The following is a 10,817-nucleotide window of genomic DNA, read 5'->3' as shown; positions in this document are numbered from 1 at the left end:
ACTTAATTTTCACTTAATGTCAAGGATTATATTCTCTTTTTCCCCAACATTTCAAATAGAGTATAAGAATTTTATGATTGGAGGTTAATTGCTTTTTTTTTTTTTTTTTTTTTTTTTTTTTTTTTAGGATTAAATCAGCAATTAATCTATAAGAATAACCAACAATTTCCTTGCATCAGCCACAAACTCCTTATCTCCTCTCATTTCATGCTTAGCAAAAACCCAAGCGTTCTTAATGGTGTAAATGTTATTGCTAATGAAAATAGTGTGTTATGGGCTCATCAACTGTATCCAGAGTGCAGATTTTGTCATGATTTCTCTGCTGTTTCACTACTGTCAGGACCATTTCTTCTGTCATCTGTTATAATCTGTGTTAGCATTTTAGTTTCAGCAGCTGGAAGAAAGGTGCAGGAGGGCCACATGACTATCATGTTTCTGTGTATGATCCAGAACACTGATCCTACAGAATTTTCCACCATGCTGTTTGAAAACCAATGTTGCTTTAAATGGCAAAGCTCAAACAGAGTGTGTTCTTCAGATGTCAGTACTATTTAGATAATGAGCAGTAGCTGAGAAAGCTGTGAAGACTTTCATTACTGACTGAACATACTGCTGGTAGTACTTTCGATGCAAATGGAACCCAGTAGACCAAGTATATGAAAGATATGAAAAACTGGGCAACACAAAATACGTGACTTCATAATTTGAGCATATAGACCCCTGAAAAGAAACTGAAAGAAAGCAAATCAGATCATGTGTAACTGATGCCATCTTTGAGCACTTGCAGAAGATTCATGCTAGAGAAAGCCAAAAAATCTTTAGGTTCAGGAAATGCTATTTAACGTGTGTGAAGCAAGAGATTAATTTTGGTGATCCAGTTGAGGACAAAGCAAACATCAAGAGGGGATTTACCTGTAATTATAGTTATGTTAGCACTCCTCTTACTAAGAAGCATTCCAGCACTACCGGGTAATCCTCTAAGGTACATAACAGACAAGATAGAAGTGATGCTCAGCAGTTATATAACCTGTACATCTCCAGGGACTATCACAACATGTCCATAGCTGAGCTGGATGCAACTTGGACGTGTCCATTTGAGAAGGTTGCTGTGATTACAGCCAGTTCCTGGGCTGCTTCTTTACCTCCCTCAGTGTATCCAGGCTGCTTCTCTCTCCTCCACCTCCACCCTGACAAGCAGTCCAGCACAGTCTGGGGGACCCAGAAATGGAGACTCCTCTCAGATCATGACCCCATTCCAGCACTCTGGAAAAAAGCTGGTCCAATGGGGAATGGCGTCAGAGCTGGACAAGGGGCTGTCCTCTCCTAAGACCTTTACAAGTCCAGGCTAGATTTAGGGGACCATATCAAGGGGTGGCTAATAGCAAAGACTCTTGGCAGGGCTGTGAATTTCAGCACCATCTAGAAAGCCTGACAAATTTAGTTATGTCTCAGATCCTTCTAAAAGACACTAGTGAATGCTATGGCCATGCAGAATAACTCCAAAACAGGAGGGCACAAAGGACTGGCTTAAAGACTCAGGACTGTAAGCACCTCATGAAAGTAGAGTGAAAGTCTCACAACATGCACATCTGGGACTGATAGGAGCTTTCAAAAACCTCTAGGCATGACCCTGTAGCCCCTTTCTCAGATGAGCAGTGCTTATTCACGCAAATAATTGCTTTTAAATCAATAGAAAGACTGGTATGGATAGTAGCTTTCATGTCTTGCTGCTAAGATTGGCCCACATCACTTTACACCATACTGTGGGGCTTCTTATACCCCAGCACAGTAAAAGCTGGACACAAGCAATGCCCGGGGAGTCCTGTCCCCTGCGTACCCCCAGCAGAAAACTTATTCCTGCAGGGCTGCCAGCATGCCTTGTGTCACAGCACTGGGAGAAGGGCTGGGCAGTTTGCAGAGACATATCAGAAGTGATTTGTGTTGCGTCCATACATTCAGCTTCAGTGTACAAGAGCATGGTTCAGGGACCAGTTCGTTACTCTGCATGCACACTGCCTCTTTAACACAGGCTCAAATCAATATGCGTTGTTTCAAATGTGACCTTCATGGTGGTTACTGCAGCATGAACAGCACATGATAGCTCTTACATCAATAAAAAAATAAAAAATAAAAAAGCTTAAATAGCAACTTTTAGCTGTAGTCATCATTTTATATCATGGGTTGTTTCCTGAGGCTGTTTGTGCTGTTATCTCATACAATCTTCCTTTTTAGCCACTGAGCAACTTCCTATACTTAGTTGATGAAGTTTCTTAAAATATCTACTCCAAGTGATGAAAACAGAGCTGCTGATCTGTTTATCTTCTAGCCTTTTAATGTGATGTGCTATATTTTAAAGTGAAACAGATGAAATTTTTGCTTCTGCCTCTGGTCCCTTTCCTGTCTTTTTCATCCCAGTCTTTACTCTTTCTTTTTTTAAAAATTTTGCCCCAGATAGCACATAGCTCAAAAGTCGTATCTGACTTGAGTTCTGAATCTATATTATTCAAGTGACTTTGTTGTTCCCATGAAATAAAATGATTTGGTTCCAGAGCTTTTGATTAGACAAAATGAAAGATCAAGTCATTTGTCATTGAGTTAGGATGATGACAAGGGCCGTGATACTTAAGAAGGAGAATTTCTAAAATGCCACATACACCAAGCTGTTTATTATTTTGACAGTCTTGCAACATTCTTCTCCATTAACGCAGAATGATGCATTATTTACATAAAAATCTACTGAAATTAACATTATTGAATGCTCAAGACTTGCATAAATCAAACTGCTCCTGAGACTAGTGAAGAGTGTGAAGTTCAGCTTATACTTTTGAAGAAAAAGATCTGTTAGCATGCTGTTCTGGAGCAACAGGGTCTGCATGGTATCTGTGCAAGACCAGCAATCCCATTTTCTATTCTTTGCATGACTTCCCATTGCAGGGCTATGGAAGCCCCTACTTTCTCTTTGGCTTCCCTGGAGTAGATGGCAAAGTCTGTCCTTGTCCCATTGATGCTGTAGCTGATGATGTGGTGGGATCCCAGCCTCCCCTCAGAAGGAAGAACTCCATGCTGACACATATTTCGTTTCGAAGCAGAAGACTATTTCTGGATGCCACAGGGTTGACTCACCAGCCTGAGTTCAAATCCCCAACCACAGGATTCAGTTCCTTTTACTTTACTGCTTCAGTTTTATTTCTTCAGAACAAAAGAAGAAGCTTCTGAACACATGCTGAACATATCCTTAATGCCTTCCCTTCTCTGCTGAGCACAGGCTCACCAGAAATACACTTTTGCAGTTTAGAGAAGACAACGCCCCTTTTTTTCCCATTGTCCCAGACCATGTTTTTTGAGGCAAACACCTGAGAGTTGTAAATAAAGGGGTTCTTCACTCATACAAGGTATGATAACTGCAGGATAACCACATGATCTGCTGATCACCTCATTTTGTCTTGTATGCGGGTGTTGGCAATCACCTGCTGCTCACAAGCTGGAAGCTTTAATTTCATCACCGTGAAGAATTCCCGTGGAATGCTGTGTGAGCACAGCAGAACTGGAACCCATGGAGCTATCCTTTGAAGACCGATCTTCAAAGCACTTTTAAAGGGGGCTCTGGCAAGCTAACGATCCTACAGGCCTGCTAGATCACCACTTCCAGTCCCCTGCTGTCATGGGCAATCATGTCATTTCTTTAATTAACAAAAATCTACATTTAAATTAATCATTTGTTGCCCACGAGAAATGGAAGCATTTGGGAGGCCTGGAAATCTTTTCCTGAGTTCCGGCCTAAATTTTATTTACAGGCAATTTATACCCATCTGTTTTTGTACCAAGAATGTGCTTCATCCTGAATAGCTTGTCTCCTCTTTACATTCACCCCTCCGTGTATTTATAGTTAACTGTCATAATGATTCCCAGCCTTTACTTTCCTAGGACAGACAAACTGTGCTGTTTGAGCTTTGCTTTTCTGTTGATCACCACTATGGCTCCATCTGTGTCTATTTGTCTTTTGGATGGTCTTCAGTGATTTCTGACACAGAACTGCAGGTGAGTCTTACCTCCAGAGGAAGTCTCACCTCACCCTTCTGTTGTGTTAGAAACACTTTCACAGATAAGATTCCATTCTGGGTGGCTTCTGTGTTTTTTGTTTTTTGTTTTTTTGACATCACATTAGCAGCTTTATAGTCATCCTGTAACCGATTAAGGTACTTGCGTCTGTCTCCTCTCCTGTCATGCTTCCATAATGAGAGTGAGTGTGCATATCAGGGGATGGACTTCACCAGACTGGTGCTTGCATTCCCTCTCTTTCAAATACTTGAGGAGTTAGGTGTCCTGGTTAATGTTCATAGCAGGTAACATGGCAGGCAGGCACAGCAAGATGTATGGCCACAAGGGATGTCTCCGTGTGGAGCCTCCAAGTTCTGGTTCTCACCCCCTGCGAGGCCGGTGAGGGGCTGGCTCAGAGTGCCTGGGAACAATAAAATATTAGGAGAGGTTTAACAAATCTGAGCGATTGTTAGAAGCAGCATACATCAAGTTAGCTTCAGATAGGCTAATAGAAAACTAAAAAGACATCGGAGGGAGAAGTTTCAGGAGTGAAATATGAGCCCAAGCCTTTCTCTGGCAGAGGCCAGAAAGCAAACTTTGTTTCATCTGGTCAATAGCTACATCATTTAAGGTGCATCGATTAGGATCAGACATTACTAAATTGTGTGCAGATACTTTATGTAGGCTAAGATAATTTCCCGTTAGTGGCAGTAGTATTAGAGGAATAATATAACTCTCTTTTCTCTCAGCAAACACGTGGAAGTCAGCATTTCCTCTCACCCTGCTCACTGCCCTTGGGCTGCTGCAGAGTGGGAAGGCAAAATTCTTGGGCAGGAACGGAGCAGCCTACAGGAAAGTATCTCTGCAGGGCACTGTAGTGGGTATGCAGCCACGTATCAGGAAAGCATCTTCCAGTTCCAGCCCCTGCTGCTTGGATTGACTCTGTGTCTTGAATCAGGCAATCATCTGCCATTAATTCATTTACATATTATTTGTTTATTTATTTATTTATTTATTTTCACGCTGATTGAAATAAGGTTTACGAAGAGAACACCAATAAGTGCTGAAGGATGTGCATGCATTTTCAGATGTTCTAATGTTCAGCTTAAAACTACAATTTTACTCTTCACAAATCTATTCCTGTACTCTATTTCACCCAACATTTGACCCAAAACCTTCAGAAATGCTGTAACTATTTTTGTCTTTCCCTTGTTTCTATTTTCTTTTTCAATAATTGAATGCAGCAAAGTGATGAATAACCTAGGATTTACTGACCTCTAACGGCTAAATTAAAAACTTCTACCTCTTGTGTAAACGTGACACTAAAATGAAAAAAATACCTTTAGGATCCACTTTTTAAAAATTATTATTATTATTTATTTTTTTTGATCAACACACTCCATCTTAGAAAGCATGTCTCTTCCTTCTGCTGGCAAAGAATTGCTTGTTCTCTGGGCTGAATAATATTTATATATTTTGAGATATGAGTAAATTATCAGTCACTCTGCCTTTCCCTGCAATTAGCATGAAAAGGGGAAGACAAGAAGCTGAGGTGCCTGGCTGAGTAGGTTTTCATCAGCTGTGCATGCACTGCTAATGGGAAAGAAGCAGTTCACCTCGGTGATTTTAAGCTGTTTACCTGTGGACAGATTAGGTTTACCATATGAACACATCACTGGGTGATTGCACAAAACACTAATGTGGGAAATCAGGACACAAAGAGGTGAGGTGTGCATCACGAGAAGTGTTTGCAAAGACTCTGGCTTGCTCTGACCTCTGGGGACCAAAGATGCAAACCCAAATCCCAGCCAGTGCCATACTGCACCCAGCCAGCCTCTCAGTCCCCCAGCTGCATGCAAAGGAGAAGGCTAGTGGGGGACATAAGGCATTTTAGATTAAAATACATTAAAAATAAGGCATGATATAATGATAGGATCTAACCAGTTGGCCATATTTTGAGTGCAAGGTGCATTTTCCCCACAAAGGGCAAGCAAAGAGCAGATCAGCCCTTGTCTATCATTTCCACTTCTGCTGAAAAAGTGCTGCCACTGGGACACACTGGATCTGCCCTCTGAAACCCCTTACCCTAAAGAACTAAAGATTACCATTTGTGTTTATGGTGATGGCAGGCAAAGTGCTAGCTTGTTGCCAAGTGAGTGAGCAGGCAGAGAAGATTACAAAATAGACAAATATTGCTAAAAGCAGGATAACAATTTATGCACCATAACTAACGTGCACCATCATTTTTAAAGAAAAGCATTGTGTTTCCTCTTGAAAGTTTAACTGCATAATCAGAATGAGCAAATAATGATAGATCACACTCACCCACTGATGTGCTTTTATTTATTTATTTATTTATCTTAAGACAAAGCCCTTCAAAATATTAACAGCAGTGTTCTTTCCCATTTTGCCTATGTAGTACAGTATACTACTGATTTAGAGGAGGTAACACTGTGATCTTCCACTACTTTAGCATATAGATTAAAATCTCATGATTTTTTTCAAAATATTACTCATCATAAATCTAAATTCGCAATTATTTTATTTAAGATTGCTTTCTGGAGTCAGCAATGTGCAGGTAACCTTGTAGTTTTTGAGCTCCTTTGTCATCCGCATAGAAAGAAGGGGAGCAAAACATCAGAGGTTTTGTTTTGAGTTTTGCCCATCTCTGAGCATCAGGACTTCACAGATGGGTGGTTTCACACAGCCGTGCTTAACCACGTCAGATCCCACAGGTAAAATAATAACTGCTTATTAGCAAGGGCCTTCAAGGCCTCCCATTGAACTATAATTTCCTTGTGAACATATGATGATGGTCCCACAGAACTTACAGAAACCAGTAGTACAGACCTCTGCAGCTGAGCAGGTCCTTAGGATTTTCTTTCAGTCAGCAAAGTTGTTTTTAGGATGCAGGTCTCTTACCCATTCAGGACACCTCCTTTAGGATGCACAGACTACATGAGTTTGTCTGAGGTGGAGAGCAGCTCCAGTCTATAAATTTCTTCTTTGCTGGCAAGATGAGATAGATGATTTTTCTTTACCTTTCTTACTTCTGGTCATTAGGGACGAAGTTTGCCTGTGATTTCTAAAAGTGCTCTTCAAATTGCTGAAGAGATACATTTTCTCTGGGTGTCGACCAATTCAGTGCTTCTTGTTTTCAGTATCACCAATTTTCTTTGTATGATATTGTGAACATGAAGTGGCCAGAGCCACAGGAGTAAAGCTTATGGGGCCATTAGTTGCCACCTATGAAGTGCTTCTCTCTCCTTTTAGTCTTTCACTGGGCTGGGAGCGCAAAGCTAGATGGAGCAATGCGACGAGCTGGCTGTCAGCAGTGAGATGCACTGCAGCGTGGGGTTTTCAGGCACAGAAAAGCCCCAAGCACTTCCTCACTCTGCTCGTTTTTCCTCAGTTTGGTCCCAGTCTTCTGCATAGAGAAAAGCAAAAGATCAGCACCTGTGAGTACATCATGCAAAAACAATGGATTTATGTAGCTCTTTGTTCACTTTTAACACCTCTAACAATGATCAACTCTAGTTACCTGTAGTCTTGACACATTCACTGAGCCTCTTGCAGACTCTCCACAGCTCCTCAATTTCAAAGCAGGGTCTGCAGAGCACGACTTGTGCTCCAGTGAGATACTTGCGTTCAAACAAACCTGTACCCAAAGTGATACTGCTCAAACACTAGATTTGTCATACCATTAAAAATATAATTTCAGTTCAGGCTGTCCCTTCTGCCATTGCTCAGCCATGTTCCGCTACCTACATTACTGAGAAGAAAATGTTTCCTTATTTTGTCATGATTCCTATCTTTCTGATGCATATTGTCTTAGGCCCATTTCTAAAAAGTCCTTTTTTACAGCCTACAAAACCAATCAGTGCTGAGCTATTTTATTGGGAAAGGAGGTGTAACCCTAACAAGAGCTTTTTTGGGTCTTCTAACTCATAGCTGTAATGCTTACTTACCGATAATCCTGCTTTGCTCTGTGTCTAAGATGCATCTTCATTCCAAATGCAACAGCTCTTCTTTTAACAGACATGTACCATTAGCCCCGTTGTTCTTTCACTGGTTTACCATCAGGTTGCACAGTGATTCACAGCCTGCTTCACTCACAGTCAAAGTCCTGGATGGGGTCTGCAGAGCTTTCTCCAGCTAATCCACTCCCTAGCTGTGCCTCTGAGGGCAGGGCATGAAGGTCCATGGGTTATTAACCTGGGTCAGCTGGAGATGGGGGCATGTGGCAGCTCCACACTCCAAATTACATTATGGGATTCACTGCTCAGTCAATGTCTTGGCACTTAACATAAGGCTAAGGAAATACTGGTTCACAGAGTGACTGCTGATAAATTTGTTTTGTAGTCATGGGTTCAGCACTCTTAGACCCAGCTGTGAGGTGTACTACAGAAATGTAAACAGCTGGAGTGCCTTCCCTCAAACACTGTCTGGTCTTATTTAAAATACTTTAAATTATAGAATTTACATTGCTTCCTTTGGGAGATTGTATCACAGTCCAATAATCTCTGTGCCATGCAGCTCTGAGACAGTCAGGCACATTTCTGTGCGTGCTCTACTCCTTGTAGCTCCAGCAATTTGTAATTCACCTTGCCATTTATGCCCTACAAATATTACACACTACACAGAGCATAGTAAAATAAATAAACAAACAAACAAACAAATAAATAAAAGTTGATGAAAACCTAATGGCAGGATCACCTACAGTTTACAGAAAATGGTGAGGGAAACAGTTTTTCTTGGCTGCAGTGGTGGTGGCTTTGTAAAGTACTTCCACCCAGGACAAAATCGTCTTTCTATGAAGTCCAGCACTTCAATAACAGTTCTTTCTAAATGAATCCCTGCAGCCCCTTAATCCCTGTTGCTCTTTCCATTACTTTCAGGGTACTTACATCTTTCTTCTACTTAAGTGGTTAGGACTATAAGCAGCTTTTAAGGGCAATCTCAAGAGGGAAGAGCAGAAGGAGTTGATTCCCTGCTGACTAACACAGTTACTACAGCCCATAATCTCAGATCCCGTTTGCTCTTCTTTAAAGAACAACATATATATATATATATATATATATAATTTTTTTTTTTTTTTTTTTTTTTTTTTTTTGGCTTGAGGATTGTCCATGTAAAGAAGAAAGGGGAATATATACAAACAAACCCACTGGTTAATTTTAATCCAATTATTATTAAACAAGGATCATCCAGCTAACAAGAAATGGTGGGGAGTGTCTAAAAGCTGTTTTTTCCTGTTGTCAAGCCAGGATTATTTTAATCATGGGGTACTTACCATGTCTGGACCCTGCCAAATTTACAATGTATGAACTATATTTACCATTACTAGCCATTACACTTTTGTGAATTTTTAAAAACTGAGTAAAAGGGAATACAAGTGAACAGTAAAGAACTGCCATTTCTGGCGGTTTCTTGCAGGGACAACTCTTTTCTGGGTTTAGATGTAATTTCCCTAACATTGACTGTGAGCATTATCTCAGTATCTATCACAGAAAAATAAAGCAGTTTATGGATTTAACAAGAAATATCACTGAAAACTTGATTTATCTTGTTGGGGTTTATATAAATATTTAACACATAGACAGAAATAAAAGATTACTACTAAACCATATGAAAGAAATAACAGTATTGAATAGGAAAGAAAGGATTCTAAAAATAATCTGGAGGCAGGCAAACTGTAATTCTTAAACTAAATACCACTATTTCTTTCTGCTCATTATAGTTTACATGTAATTCTTCTCCATATCCCCCTGCAAAATGTTTTTAGCATTTTACTTCATCAATAATAATTATTCAACCAGTTTGAAAGCAGAACAAGAATATGAAGATGAATCGGCCCACATTTTCCCTGTACTTCACCACAGCTGACAGACTCCTTTGGGAGTGGGATTTTGGTGGAGCAGCTTTCTGTCAACACAAATGAGCAATATTTCAATACTGTTTGAAGGGCTCTGAATGAACAATAATGAGTTGAAAGATATTCCTCATTATGTTATGAGGCCTTTTCTTCCTTTTTCTTCATCATTGTGTATTGGGTTTATGTAGAAAGGGCTTGGTAGCAGGGGACTGCAGATGTGGCCTCTGTGAGAAGAATCCAGAAGCTGCCCCATGTTAGATAAGGGCCAGTTTCCGTTGGCTCCAAAGGGACCCCACGGCTGGCCAGAGGCAAGCCAGTGAGCAACACTGGTTGTGCCTCTGGGAGAGCAGATTTAAGGAAGGGAAAGAAAAAAATGCACAACAGCAGCTGGGAGACTGAGGAGTGAGAAGCAGCCCTGCAGCCCCCAAGCTCAGCGCAGCAGGAGGGCAGGAGGTGCTGCAGGCAGGCAGCAGCAGTTCCCCTGTGGCCTGTGCAGGGAGAGGCCCCTGGTGGAGCAGGCTGTCCCCCTGCAGCCCATGGGTCCCACACGGAGGAGATCTCCACGCTGCAGCCCCCCCATGGGTGGAGGAGCCCCCGGTGGAGCAGGTGGCTGTGGCCTGGAGGAGGCTGCGGCCCATGGAGAGCCCCCGCAGGAGCAGGGAGGGGGTCTGGGGAATACTGATGCCCGTGGGGGACCCGTGCTGGAGCAGTTTGCTCCTGGGGGATGGACCCCGTGGTATGGAGCCATGTGGGAGCAGTGCTTGAAGAGCTGCTGCCTGTGGGCAGCCCCCGCATGCTCTTTCCGGGGCATCTCGCGGGAGGGACGCCATGTGGAGCAGGGGCAGAGAGTGAGCGTGAAGGAGCGGTGGAGACAAAAGCATCAGGGACTGACCGCAGCACCCAT

The sequence above is a fragment of the Aythya ferina genome, assembly GCF_964211825.1.
Source record: "Aythya ferina genome assembly, chromosome: 1".
Classification (NCBI taxonomy): domain Eukaryota; kingdom Metazoa; phylum Chordata; class Aves; order Anseriformes; family Anatidae; genus Aythya; species Aythya ferina.
The sequence above is the reverse complement of the archived record's forward strand: the minus strand, read 5'-3'. Positions refer to the sequence as shown.